The sequence below is a fragment of the Ursus arctos genome, unplaced genomic scaffold, assembly GCF_023065955.2.
Source record: "Ursus arctos isolate Adak ecotype North America unplaced genomic scaffold, UrsArc2.0 scaffold_2, whole genome shotgun sequence".
Lineage (NCBI taxonomy): Eukaryota > Metazoa > Chordata > Mammalia > Carnivora > Ursidae > Ursus > Ursus arctos.
The window spans coordinates 88210807-88223340 of NW_026622874.1; the positions used below are offsets into that span (position 1 = coordinate 88210807).

The 12534-nt window shown below is 48.7% G+C and overlaps 1 long non-coding RNA gene across 2 annotated transcripts in view; it reads left to right on the forward strand.

Moving 5' to 3' along the window:
- Positions 1-12300, forward strand: part of LOC113267704 (uncharacterized) — a 30505-nt gene extending 18205 nt beyond the window's left edge. Inside the window, exons 5-7 of one of the 2 annotated variants that reach the window (XR_008960450.1) lie at positions 5968-7151; positions 10616-10895; positions 12076-12300. This is a non-coding gene — a long non-coding RNA (uncharacterized LOC113267704). The remainder of the gene's footprint in view (positions 1-5967; positions 7152-10615; positions 10896-12075) is intronic. The other variant, XR_003320917.4, reaches the window with a different exon arrangement.
- Positions 12301-12534: the final 234 nt, after the last annotated feature.

Below are 12534 nucleotides of genomic sequence, written 5' to 3' on the forward strand. Positions count from 1 at the left end.
GAATCTTTTTTAAAAATTAATTAATTAATTAAGAAAACCTACAGTTTTCTCATAGCCATAGCTTTGTGAGGCAGCAGTCATGGGGAGAAAACGAGGGGAGAAAGCATTGAGCTTGAAGATAAGGGACCAAAGTGGTACTTCTAGCTTTGTGCGAACTTGCTGTGTGACTCTGAGCCTATTGCTTTCCCTCTCTGAGTCTGTAACTTTAATTATTTTAATTGGATTTGTAACTGTAATTATAAATTGAACAAAATATTTAGCTAGGCATTGTTCAGGAGTATAATCCTTTCCCAATCACGAAGTCTACTTACACAAAATTCTTAAATATGTGGGTTTACTTCTTTCTGTTCAACTTTTAGGCAACTGTGAATATTTCAGATCCAGTATATACAAATCTCAAGTCATTCTTTGTCATGACCTTGGGACTCGATGCTGTAAAATTAAAAAGACAGCAAACATCTCATAGAATATCCCTCTTAGAGAGCATGTTACCTTTCCAAAAATAAACTATGGAAAGAACGGATCCTAAGACATTTCAAGAAATTAAGGAAGGGTATGCAGAATACCCCTCAATAGAGGAAGTAGTTTTACATTATTTAAAGTGTCACTTATTGCCTATTCACGGACTTTCAGGGGAAAAAAAGGATTTTTTCATAGGTTTATGTATCCCATCTAGCTGCTGAGTGCTCACGGCAGAGTCTTACACCTGCGATATGGTCATGCCCCAAGAGACCCATGGAAATCATGGGGTCCCTAGAACATCCTTGTTCCAACTTAGAAGGGACACATTCATTCCCAGAACGGTGACCCCCCCCCCCCCCCGACTCCTGATATGGGTTCTCATGGTGCTTCCTGTTTCAGTCCCCTTTTTCTGGGTCTGGTTTTCAAACTTCCCACGACATTAGCTGATCAGCTGGGTAGGTAGCATTTCCAAGTCCAGACACTTCACCAGGTCACCAGGCCACCCAGAGGAATCCACCGTCATTCTGGGCAGGATACTTGTTGGGCGGGCTGCCTAGCAAGTTACAAGATGATCAGTCCGCATCCCTTGGCCCGGCTCCCTGCGTGCCTCTAGCATCCTCGGAAGTTACGACGAGCAAGTCCGTCCTCGTAACTTCCCTAGCACTCAGGCCCAGGACCACCCTGTGGAGATTCCCTGCTACGGAAAGTCGGGTTCAGATGCCAATCCCTAGGCCTATGAGGGATTTGAGAGAGAAGTGGGGTGTCCTTTACTCAGAAGGAACTGCAGATGTGGCGGCCACCTGAATTACGGGGACAGCCCTCTAATACAAGGTCTTGACTTCTTCATCTGGAACCTCTCCCACTATGGGGGTTGTGGGGGCATGTAATCATTTAAACTGGAGAACAAGTACTGTAATGAGTAGAGGGAAGGGAACTGACCTTCATCATAAAGGTAGTATATGTGCCTTGTAAAAGTTAAGGAATACAGATAAGCAAAAATAAGAGAACACTAGAGTCATAACCACCTAGCGATTCCTTTCGCTAACTTTTCTATCTTTTCTAAAAGCCTGCCATGGGGACTGGCAGAGAACAGAACTGCCATGACCGTTAAAGGAGTGAGCAGAAATGATGCCTCGCCTCTAAATTAGGAGGTAGGATGAAGCGATCGCAACAAAACTCCCATCTAAAAATCTAGAGGACAGGCGCCTGGGTGGCTCAGTTGGTGAAGCAACTGCCTTAGGCTCAGGTGATGATTCTAGAGTCCTGGAATCAAGCCCCAAGTCAGGCTCCCTGCTCCACAGGGAGTCTGCTTTTCCCTCTCCCTCTGCCTGCAGCTCCCCCTGCTTGCGCGCTCTCTCTCTGTCAAATAAATAAATAAAATCTTTTTAAAAATAATAAAAGAAAGATCTAGAGTAGAGCGGCAGATAAAAACATGACCTCTAGCATATGTGTGCGTGTGTATGCACACACATTATACACATACACGCACATATACGTAGGACTTAGCCCATGGCCTGGCACGATATTAAGACCCAGTATATAGAAGCACTGTCATCATCATGTCCTTGTTCCCTACACACGCTCAGGAGTCCCCATCTTTTCCCCAAACTCCCAACTCCCCAGTCCAGTTGCTGTTCTAGAACCCCAGGCAGAAAATGTCTCCTTAGAGCAGACTGTATGACCCCCTGAAAAAGGAAACTCCTTTATGAGAATGCCCTCTTTAGTCTTTGAGTCTAATTTGGAAATTGAAAACAAAACAAAACGGGGGCACCCGGGTGGCTCAGTCAGTTGGGCCACTGAATCTTGACTTCAGCTCAGGTCATGATCTCAGGGTCGTGAGAGCGAGCCCTGCATCGGGCTCTGCTGAACACTGTGCTGAGTCTGCTTGTCCCTCCCCTCCCCACCACTTGCATGTGTGTGCTCTCTCCAAAGAAATAAAACCCTTAAAAAACAAAACAAAAAACTTATCCCAACTTTCATTAGGAAGTTGAGAAACAAGAGGAAGGTAAAAAAAGATTTTGCAAATAAGGAAATGGAGCCAGACAGGGTGAGAGACTCTCTCAGGAGCCACAGGTAGTCATCACCTCCCAGGAACCCACTTATGTGGCTCTCAGCTCTGTAAGGTCAGTAACGCGTTAGCAGAGCAGGAAGACTCAGAAATGGGCATCCAGGTTCCAATCCCGTTGCTGCATCCACTAGCTGTGGGATCCTGGGCAAGTCCCTTGACCTTCCTTAACCTGTGGGCTTGTCTGTAAAGTGGGGATAATTCCTTGCTGGGCTGTACCAAAGAACAGAGAAATTTTACGTTTACCTAGCCCAGTGTGCACACACAACAGTGACTTGGGTTGGCAGTTTGGGGGCAGGGAGAACACCTTTAGTTAACTCGTGCCGAGAGGCAGGAGCTGCGGAGGGAGAAAGGTTAGGGTGTGAGAGATCCAGGTCTCAGAGTCCTCCCCAGTTCTGGAATACTAAAATAGTGCTGTAAATGAGGGAGGAAGTAGTCTGATTTCAGAGTATGTGCTCTGTGTTTGAGAGCACACACTTTGAAGTCAGACTATGTGGACTGAAATCTGCCTTTTACTATTTACTAACTGCGGTGCCTTGGACAAGAGACTTAACTTCTCCATGCCTCAGTTTTCCCATCTGTAAAATGGACACAATCATAGTACTTACCTCACAGAGTTGTTGAAATAATTTTTGTGAGATTCTGCACGTAGAGGTCTTAGAATATTACCTGGATCAAAGTTAGTTATTTTGCTTTATAATGGTCAAAAATTACTCTGAGATCTAAGTTGTTTGGAGTTAGGGCTGAGACTCACTCAGGCTGAGTGACAACAGACGGACCTTTGATTGCCTTTGAAGGAGGACAGTTGTCGTTAACGAGTTTGGGTCCAAGTTGACTTGCACAGCTATGAGATGAGAGGATTGAATTGCAAAGGTGTTGCCAGCAGCGTGGCGGGATTTGGTTGTTTTCTCTTCTACTTGCTACTTTTTGCTTAAGTTAAAGTTTAAAAATTAAGTTCTCTCTGCCCTTGAGGAAAAGGAAACGTTTTATTGGAAATGCGCTGTGAGTTTAATGTGCTATTGAAACCCAGAGTGAAAAAATAGGAAGTGGAATTAGAAGGGTTTCAGGGGGGAGGCAGAGGGTTTTGGTGAAGGTCCCTGGCCTGGAAGAGACAAGAGGACTGTGCTCTAGAAAGGAGCCAGTCTTGAGAGCAGGTGGCTGCCTGATGTTCCAGAAAACATGGACCCCACATACAAGGAGTCTCAGCCGGCCCAGAGATTCCAGTCCCCACACAGGATATAGGGCAGAAGCCATGAACTTGAAGGGAACACTGGGCTTGGACGGTGATTACCAACCAGCAATCAAGAGGGACCAGAGATTAGAGTCTCCCCAGCACCAACATACACATGTGGTCAAACACACACACACACACACACACCCTCGTTATCCAGGCAACACCTCCTGGATTCTGGTGTGCGCTTAAGAGAAGAAGAAAGCCCCAACAGTGACAGAGATGGTATTTCTGTTTAAAGTCACAAAGTAAGTTATTTTATAGAAATAATGTGAATATTTGTTGGGATACCAAAAACAAGATAACCAGCCTGGTCCCCACAGGTTTTGGTATGTTGGCTAAATCCTCCCTCAAGCCTGCTCGTCCATTCCTCACTCCCCGTTTTAGGTCCAGATTTGGTAAGTAGGTGGTTTTTGGAATTAGACAGACCTTAGGTTAAGTCTAGGTTCTGTAACTAGCTGTATGACCTTGGACAGGGTACCATACTTAACTTTTCTGCTGTTTCTCCATCAGTAAAATGATGTGCTTCCTCACACTAGTTGTGAGGAGAGTGAAATGGAAGAGTAGGGTGGTTTTTTCCTTTCTTTTTTCTTTTCTTTCTTTCTTTCTTTCTTTTTTTTTTTTTTAGATTTTATTTACTTATTTGAGAGAGAGAGAAAGAGCACAAGCTGGGGAGGGAGGGGCAGAGGGAGAGGGAGAAGCAGACTCTCCACTGAGCAGGGAGCCCGATGCAGAACTCGATCCCAGGACCACGACCTGAGCTGAAGGTAGATGCTTAACCGACTGAGCCACCCAACGCCTCAGTAGGATGGTTTTCAAACCATGTCCTGGAGAACCTCAAATCAGACAATCTAGTGTTTTCCAAACTTCATTCATGTCCTAGCCTTTTCCCATCTTTTGGACATAACTTGTATACCGCCTCTACTAGTATTTATTTAATCTTGTCCTTTAAAAATGTCAACTCTTTTATGGAAACAAACTTACTCAAAAAGGAAATTTTATAGCACTATCACAAACAGGAAATACCTATCTTTCACCCTAGAGTGGTAAAAATAAATACAACAAAATCAAAACAATGCTATTCAATTCTAGCTGGGTATGGTCACAGGCCAAAGCTCTGAGCTAAGGCCGGGACTTGGTTTCAAAAAGATTATCTCAGTCCCAAAAGGCCATATATGGCCTTATAGGAAATGTCTGTAATAGCCAAATCTATAGAGACAGAAAGTAGATCAGTGATAAAATCAGTGTGTGATAAAAATGTTCTAGAGTTGACTGGAGTGATAGTTGCACAACTCTATGAATATACTAAGAATCACTGAACTGTACATTTTAAATGGGTGAGGTCGGGGTTTCCAACGTAGCAGAGCAGCTCCCTGCTGCGATCTATTGAAAGCCCTCGAAACAAGGGTTTGTAATTAAAAAATAAACGAGGGGCGCCTGGGTGGCACAGCGGTTGAGCGTCTGCCTTCGGCTCAGGGCGTGATCCCGGCGTTCCGGGATCGAGTCCCACATCAGGCTCCTCCGCTGGGAGCCTGCTTCTTCCTCTCCCACTCCCCCTGCTTGTGTTCCCTCTCTCGCTGGTTGTCTCTATCTCTGTCGAATAAATAAATAAAATCTTTAAAAATAAAAAATAAACGAACAAATAAATGGGTGAACTGTATGGTATGTGAACCTTATCTTAATAAAGCTGTTACTAGAGAGAGGTGTTCCATCTGATTCTTTCACCTTGAGGAAAATGATGCGGAGGGATGCAAAGACACTTGACCCAAGCCCACTATTAGTTCACGTAGCCAGCTCTGTGACACTCCCTCCCACGGGCAACATCTCTCAGCTTTGGCCCCTTGTCAAAGGATTCAGTATTAACTACATTCCCCAAAACAGATCTGCCAGTCAAGTGAGACAAACCTGAGTTTCTAGATCTCGCTACTCAGCCACTGACCTGCACCGTGACTCTGGAAAAAATCGCTCTTAGCCTCACTTTTTTTTTTTTTTAACTTGTAAATGTGGGTAACAGCTCGTGCCTCAAGAAGTTGTAGTAAGGATGACACACTTAGGTAGGGAGGGCTCCTGGCGCGCGGAGACGTCCTTAGACTCCCCCTGCGGCGACGGCAGTGGCAGCCGCGCTGGAAATCAAGAGCTACGGCCTGGAGTTCGGCGTGTGTCCTGACTCGATAAGCCGGTGGGAAAGCCTGCCTTTGCTATTCCACAGGAACTTCGAGCTCCTGGGTCTCAGTTTCCTTGACTGTGCAATGGGGATAGAGTGGATTCCAGGGTGCAAATAATTTGAAGAACCCGACCGTCCTCGGCCAGTCCCGGGATCCTCAAAGCCCCGCGTGACAGCAGGGGAAACCAAGGCCCAGAGGGGCTCAAACGCCTCCCGCGATCGAACACTGCTAGTCCGGAACCCGGGGGGCGGGGGGGGAACGGGACACGTCGGCGGGGACCCGGCCTAGATGACCCCGGGATGTCGCCGCAGCGCGGGCCGAGCCTCAGAGGCACAGTCCTCCACCCAGGCGCGGGCGGCCTACGGAGAAGCCGCGACCAGCCGGCACGCCGTCCAGCCGCCCCCCGCCCTACCAGAAGCGGCGGCGCGCGGGCCGGGAGCCCCCCGCACCCCGCGCCGGAAGTCCGCCGGCGGCCGCTCTAGGACGCGAGCGCGGCGCTCGGTGCCCTTAACCCCTGCGACGCCGCGGCGCGCTCGCCCGCGCTCGGCCGTTTCGGAGGCACGCGTCCCTCCTTTGTTTCCTCCGAGCTTCACAAAAGGCTGTCGGGGGAGAGGGCCTGGGGGTCCCATTCTACAGACGAGGCCACAGAAGTCACACAGCAGCTGAACCAGAGCCCAGGCGCCCCATTTGGGGCTGTTCTCATTCTCCCCAACCGCCTCTTTGCCTCCCTCACTGTATCTTAAAAATATATACATTAAAACCTCAACTGCGGTTATTACAGACTACCACGGACTTTTCCTTTTCTTTGGCACTGCATTTCCTAATTTCCTAGAGTGCCTGCAATCCTACCGGTGATTCTAAAAATTAAAGGTTGGAAATAACTATTACTTTACGAAAATGTGGTTTACATACAGCTTCTCGGGTGCTCTGCGCTTGGTTCCCACTGTTCCTGACATGTTTAAAGATGTTTGACCCCAAAGATGAGAAAAAGATGATTGGCCCCATGTTTCGGATGAGGCAAGTGAAGTCCCTGTGGGGAAGTGACTTGCCCAAGATGACACAAGTTAATACGAATCAGTTGAATCTGAAAAACCTCCAATCCTGTCCTACCCCGACCATTCACTACACCACAGCTGCCTCTCAGAGCTGATTGGAGGAACAAAGGAGGGGACTGGCAGAAAGGCCACTGCCAACTGAAAATCAATCAACAAATGTAAGGGAATGGAAGGTAAGTTATTACCCTCTACCTTTATGCTTGCCCTGTATGGGACCCTGGGGCGCCAACCCTGCCTTCACAGAGGTGCGGAGACCCAGTCGACTGATGTGTGGGTTCTGCCGTTGCTGAGTATGCCTTTTCCAATTACCCATCCTGACACTGGGGAAACAACCACAGAATGGGTTTGGGGACCCACTGGACTCACCGTGAGACAGACCTGAGCCTAGGGAGGTTTGGGTCTCCCTGACCACAGAGTTGAATACTACAATAGAAATGCAACCACAAGAGTAGAATTTTGCCAGTGGAGAAAAGGAGATGTGCTTCCTTTCCTTCTTATATTCGTCATTGATGAATACCTACTATTTACTAGGCACGACACGATTTACCTAGACCCTAGGAGGACAGAGATGAACAGCGCAGCCTTATTCTAGCAAGGGAAGTGAGATGTCAAGCAAAAGAGGAAGTGCAGTGACGACTCAGTGACCTCACCCAGTTTGAGGGTCAGGGAAGCTTCCTGAAGGAGGTGAAATCTAAGCCAAGGCCTGAAAGATAAGTAGGCATCGGCCAGGAAGAAAGAAAGAAGAGAGGAAGGGAAGAGTTCCCCAGGCAGAGGGAGCAACAACTTTTGGCCCGGGAACTAGCCCGATCAGCCTCGGCGTGTTAGAAGTGCTGTGTTAGATGAACTTGGGGAAGAGGGGGGAGAGAGGTGGCAGTGGCCAAACTGATCAAGGCCTTGCCTGCCTTGAGAAGGATTTTGGTGAGAACTGCCTGGCAAAAGCAGGTGTAGAAAGGTCACCTGAGGCCCACGGGGCTGGAGGGCAGGAAGGGAGATGAGTGTATGGAACAGTTAGTGAAGAGGCTGCAGAGCTGAGACCTTAGCCTGTCGGCCGTGCACATGGACATAAACGAGCAGAGTAAGCACTAGGGAGTGGTGGAGATTGTGGTGACCAGAGAACACATGCTTTGTCTCCAAAAGCAGCCAGTACTCCACACCCCCTGTGATTACCATACTTGGAAGCCGTCAGGGTCTCAGACCTTCTGCTTTGTCAAAGGTAGCTGCGAGCTGGGGCACCTGGATGGCTCAGTAGGTTGAGCGTTTGATGGTTTCGGCTTGGGTCAGGATCACATGGGTTGTGAGACGGAACCCCATGTCAGGCTCTGTGCTTAGTGGGGAGTCCGCTTGGGATTCTCTCTATCCCTCCCCTGCCTCATGCGTGCACATGTGCTCACTCTCTCTCTAAAATAAATCTTTAAAAAAAAAAAAAAAGTAGCTAGGAGTCAAGGTTTTTATATGAAATCTTTTCACTTAAAACGTTGGCAACATAAGCAAGCAAATCATAGCCATATGCCAGTGGTTCCCAAACTTTGGAGCGTATCAGCATCATCTGTGGAGCTTTTAAAACCCCTAATGCCCCAGTCACATCCTATACCAATGAAAATGTCTGGGGTAGAAGCCAGGCATCAGAATTCCCCAGGCGGTTCCATTGTGCAGCAAAGTTTGAGAACCACTGCCATAGGTTCAGTACATCTTTTGGGTTGCCAGGCAAAGCCATGGGGAACTGTGGGAAGGTTCAGAGCAGGGAAGAAGCAGATCAGTTTAGAGTTTACAGAGAATCAATCCTTAGGAGGAAGGGAGTGTAAGTGTAGTCTGGGGTGAGAAAGGGCCTGGGGCCCTAGGGAAGGTGGTGGGATCCCGCCCAGGCAGCCACCCATCCCAGTTTTCCCAGGGTTTCCCAGGAGCAGGACTCGCAATGCTAAAACTGGGAAAGTCCTGGGCAAACCAGAATGCTTGGTCACCCTACATCCTGCCCCTGAAATAGTTGTGTCTCCCCAGATTTCTGCGGGACTGAAGTCATAGACTGACTACATTCTAGAAAGGTCTTGGGGGAACGAGCTCTCTGTCTTCCTAAGGTACACTCATCCAGGGCTCTGATCGCCAGGCTTGACAGGCTTGTGCAGGGAGCTAGAAACAGGGAGAGGACTTGGACCTATCTGTTCTCCCTCCGGCAGAGCGTTCCTAGTCAAAGCCGAGTCTATGGACTAGAACCTGGCAATAGAAGCGCACTATTGATCCAAGCACCAGTACAGGCGACTCAAAAACATGATGCTGAGTGAAAGAAAGCAGGTGCAAAGAAGTACATACTGCATAATTCCATGCATGTAAAGTTCTAGAACAGGTTAACCTAATCAAAACAAAACCAGAACAGTGATCGCCTCTGGGGAGTTGGGGGTGGGGGTGGGGGGGAAAGGGCAACGAGGAAACTTTCCAGGAGGGATAATGATGTATTTGATAAAAGGCTGCATTATGCAGATGTGTGCATTTGCTGAAACTCAACGAATCATACAATTAATACCTGTGCATTTCACTATGTGGATATTTTGTTTTAAGGGAAAAGAAAGACGAACCTGTAAGTAAATAATGGACTCTAGTTAACGATGAGCATGTTGAAGTATTTAGAGGGAAGTACCCCATTGTCTGCAACTTATTTTGAAATGTATCAAGAAAATAAGCTGGATGGGGGCACCTGGGTGGCACAGCGGTTAAGCGTCTGCCTTTGGCTCAGGGCGTGATCCCGGCGTTATGGGATCGAGCCCCACATCAGGCTCTTCTGCTATGAGCCTGCTTCTTCCTCTCCCACTCCCCCTGCTTGTGTTCCCTCTCTCGCTGGCTGTCTCTCTCTCTCTGTCATATAAATAAATAAAATCTTTAAAAAAAAAAAAAAGAAAATAAGCTGGATGGATGGATGGATGGAGGGAGAGATGTGATAAACAGATACAGTAAGATGTTATAGCATCTAGGTGGTGGGTATATGGGTGTCACCTGTATAATCTTCCAATTTTGCTGCATGTCTGAAAATTTTTATAATAAAATATTGGGGGGGGGACCTAAGTCTGATCATGTCACTCCTCTGCTCAGATCCCTTCCATAGCTCTTCATCTAGCCCAGAATAAAAGCCGAAGTCCTGACGATGGCCTCCAAGCAGGATGGCCATACACTCTGGTTATGACAGGTTTCACCTGTTACCTGGGCATAATTATTAATACATCCTCTTTTATTCTCAAAGTTTGATTGACATATTATGTCCCTGCCATACCTATGAGGCCCTACATGACCTGACCTCACTTCCTATTGCTCTCTTCTCCCTGCTTCCCTCTGCCCCAGCCTCACTGATCTCATTTCCAGGCACACTTCCCACCCCAGGGCCTTTGCACTGGCTATTCTCCCGGCCTCGAATGCTCTTCCCCGAGATATCTGTATGGCTCTCTTCCTCACTCCTTCAAGCTTTTCTTCAAATGTTTCCTCAGTAGGGCCTCTGATCTTCCTATTTAAAATTGCAATCTGCTCCTTTCCCATCTCCCTGACTCTTTTTTTTTTTACAAAATACTTGCAACTTCCTACAGATGATATAATTTATTGAAGGCAAACTCCGCGAAAGCAAAGATTTTTTTCCATTTTGTTTATGCTTTATTCCCAGGGCCTAGAATAGTCCCTAGCAAACAGTAAGTGCACAATAAATACGTGTCGCTACGAATAAAGGAATTCTGCCCTCGTTGAGCGGGCAGTCTGGCGCCAAAGACCGAAGCCAGCACTGACCATCACAAGGCAATCCCTGATGTTCCGTAAGGAGGCAGGGGGCGTGACAACAGAAGTCACCGGGAAGCCAAGGTTAGAAGAAAAAAGAATGCACCTCCCAGATGAAGACAGGGTAAGAGGGCACTCCTGGCTGAGCAAACAGCATGAGCAAAACCCCACAGGTGAGAAACAGCGCGGTGCGCTTATAAGCAGTTCTCAGGGGAGCAGTGCAGGGGTGGGGTGGAAGGGGCAGCCGGCAGCTCCATCCTGCCAGGAAGGACAACTGCAGGGTTTTCGCCTAAGGCAGTATCTGAGACTGCCCAGCTGCTGGGTGGAGAATGGATTGGGGGTGGGCAAGAGTGAAGCAGGAAACCCACCAGCAGGCACCTAGCAAACGGGAGGACCCTAAAGAAAAGGGCAGAGGGGAGAGGTACTCAGGAGAGAGACAACGAAACACGGTAGCTCACAGGACTCTGACTTCTGGGTGCTCCAATCCCGGCCAACTCTGGGGGTTTGAGGGGCCATTTCTGGGTACAGGTGACGGTAGGAACAGGTTGGGGGAAGGAGGAGGCTGAGGGGCTGGGCATCCCAGGGCCCTCAGGGTCTAGAGGGAGGGTGCAGCACTTGGAGGCAGACTAGGGAGCCGTTCATTCAAAGAGTAGGTGGACCTGGCAGGGAGCGTGCGTGGAGAGAAGAGCTAGGCCAGGACAAGAGATGTGTAAGGGACCAGGAGAAGAGAGTGACAAAGCAGGAGAGAATGGGGGAGCCCTAGAGGCCAGGGCCTGAGAGCCTGGGGTGGAAGAATTTCCAAAAAGAGAGCATGGGCATTGAGAGGGCACAGGAAAGGGGGAGGCAGGGAGGGCATGGTAAGGTGACAACTGGAGGTGGATTGTAAACCGGGTCCCAGAGTGGATCACAGAGCCAGAGGGGGCAGGCCTGGGAGTGGGAATGGATTGCTGGTGTCTGGGACCAAGAGAGGGACAGGAATGGGGGTGACTCCAACTTTAGCCTTTCACGTGTGCTCAGAAAGGGACTCTTCCTCCCCAGTCTCACCGACAGGCAAGGCTCTGGCCTCTATCCCTCCAACCCTGTAGCCTCATCTGGAAAACAGGTGCCAGTTATCAAGCACTCACTATGTGTCAAGCCCAGGACACTCTCTCTCCACGTCCTTCCTCATCTAATCCTCACGACACTCTCGCCAGGCTGGTGTTAATATTACCCCCAGTTTACAGATGAGAAAACCGAGGCCCAGAGAGATTGAGTCACTTGGCTCAAGGTCACAAGCAAACAAATGGAGGTGCTGATATTCAAACCCAGACCCTGTTGTCTGGGCTCTAACACTCTACCGCTAACCCCTACCAGGCACGCTACAGCCTACAGAGCACTCGCGTCACCTCCTGGGCTGGCTGCGGGGAATGATGAGATGACCTCCACACCCAGAAAGCGCTGAGGTTATTACCACACGTAGCAGGCTGAGTGATGGCCCTCTGAACGTGCCCACGACCTAATCCCCGGAACCTGTGACTGTTAACTTTCCATGGCAAATGAAGATTTTGTAGATGTGATTAAATTAAAGGTCTTGAGATGGGAAGCGTCTCCTGCATCATCCAGGAGGGCCCAGTGTGGTCCCAGGGTCCTTCGAAGAGGGAGGCAGGAGAGGCAGAGACAGAGATGTGATGATGGAAGAAGAGCCAGAGATTTGGAAGAAGCCATGCTGAAGATGTGGAGAGGAGGGGAGGGGAGAGGAGGGGAGGGGAGAGGAGGGGAGGGGAGAGGAGGGGGGAAGGGAGGGGCCCAAGTCAAGGAATGTGGGGAAAGGCT